The sequence below is a fragment of the Benincasa hispida genome, chromosome 2 (assembly GCF_009727055.1).
Source record: "Benincasa hispida cultivar B227 chromosome 2, ASM972705v1, whole genome shotgun sequence".
Classification (NCBI taxonomy): domain Eukaryota; kingdom Viridiplantae; phylum Streptophyta; class Magnoliopsida; order Cucurbitales; family Cucurbitaceae; genus Benincasa; species Benincasa hispida.
In genome coordinates, this window is record NC_052350.1 from 33,182,956 (window position 1) to 33,185,261 (window position 2,306).

Consider the following 2,306-nt stretch of genomic DNA (forward strand, 5'->3'; position numbering starts at 1 on the left):
CAGCCTCAGACTCTGCACTTCTCTACCATGGACGTCTATGTGTACCAGATGATGAAGAAATCAAAAAATAACTACTAAAGAAAGCTCATGAATCATGCTTTTCAATACATCCTGGGAGTACCAAAATGTATCGAGACTTGAAAGCACATTACTGGTGGTGTAACATGAAAAAGGATATATGTCCGAATATTGTAAGTAAATGTGTTTGGGTATTTTGTATCAAACAGTGATAGAAAAGTCTATGGCAAAGACATCAAGGACTCCTCCATAACCTGCTAAATGTTGGCCAAAATGGAAATGGGAGAGCTATTTTCTATGGCTTCACATCTCAGGACTCATCCGAGAACTGTTAAGGCCACACATGATTTGGGTGATTGTAGTATACGGACTTCACGCAAATCAGGCTCCCACTCCGTACAATGCAAGGATCACTCACACTATGGAAGCACTAGCTCAAAATGTACTTTAAAGAGGTCATTCAGATTACATGGAATCAGTATCAATTGTTTCAGTCTGAGAACCCTCGTTTCGTCTCCAAGTTCTGGAAAAGTTTGTAGAAAGCAATGGGCACATAGCTAAATTTCAGCACAGCCTTCCATCCACAAACTGATGGCCAAACAGAACGAGTTAATCAAATCCTAGAAGACATGTTGAGGGCATGTGCTTTGGATTTTACTGGAGCATGGGTTTCACAGATACATCTTATAGAATTTGCTTATAATTATAGTTATCAGGCGACAATTGGTATGGCTCCCTTTGAAGCCTTATACGGAAAGAAATGCAGATCCCTTGTATACTAGGATGAAGTCGGGGAGTGAACACTACTAGGGCCTGAATTGGTGCAGCAAACATCAGAGTCAATTAAGCTAATTCGGGAAAGAATGCGAACAGCTCAAAGCAGACAGAAGAATTATGCTGATAACCGTCGAAAAGAGTTGGAATTCAAAGTAGAAGATCACGTATTTCTAAAGGTAGCACCAATGTAAGGCATTATGCGTTTCGGATGAAAAGGCAAACTTAGCCCCCACTTTATTGGACCCTTTGAAATATTAGAACGTATTGGCCAAGTAGCCTATCGATTACCATTACCACCCACCCTTTCTACAATACATAATGTCTTTCATGTATCGATGCTTCGAAAATACGTGTTTGACCCATCACATGTAGTAAATTATGAAACTCTACAAATAAGTGAAAACTTGGAATATGAAGAGACTCTAGTTTATATCCTAGCAAGAGAGAAGAAGTCACTTCATAATCGGAAAATAAGTTTAGTGAAGGTTCTCTAGAGAAATCAGCAAGTAGAAGAAGCTACATGGGAACGAGAAGAAGAGATGAAAGTCAAATACCCTTATCTATTTAAGAACCAAGAAACTTTCAAGGACGAAAGTTCTTAAGAGGGGAAAAATGTAACAACCCAAATTTGTACGCAAACACTACAGGAAATTAAATGTCAAATGTTAAGCAGGACGAAATTTTATTTAAAGAGGTGGTAAATGTAATACCCTAATCCTAAATTAGAAAGCAGGAAAACAAATAAAATATATAATTAAGAATGAAAAATATATAAACTTAATAGGAAAATCGGGTGGAAATTTAGAATTGGAAAAAAAAAAAAAAAATTTATTAATTATCCAAAAATAATGAATAAGGGGGCAGAATCAGGAAGGTTGCAAAAATTAGGCATGTCTTACTTAAGAAAATTTCTTAAACCTAAGATTATTTTAAAGAAGCCATGTGTAGGATGAGTTGTCACACAAAGAAGAGCTGGAAACGGCTATAAAATAAAGGCTTTAGGTTGGAAGTTAAACGAATTCTCAAACAAAACTCAGTAGTAAAAAATCGTGTGAAAAGGGTGAAGTATATTCTGTTAGTTAGAAGGGGAAACGCAAGAAAGTGTTGTCCAAATTTCCTTCTAATTTAAGAGGAAAGCTTATACTGATTAAACCATAAGAAATTAATAAAGGAATAAACTAGTATCGCAGTTAAGGTAAGTAGTTATCTCACCCTCTCTTTAAGTGTTTCATGGTAGTGTACCTTTAATATGTTGCATTATTATGTTATTGATTATGTTGCATTACATGTTTAAAATATGTTTATCGATAAGGGACCTCATGCATTAGATTGTTCATAAATTAAATTTTAATTAGATAAGGTTTGCTTCTAGGGCTAGCACGGCATGTTATGGTTGCACACCATCTAGACCCAATTCTATTTTAGCAGTTTATGCTAGGGACTACAAGGTATGTATGGTTGCACCCTCTAGTGCCATCTTCACGTTATGGTTAATGGTTGATGTTAATGCA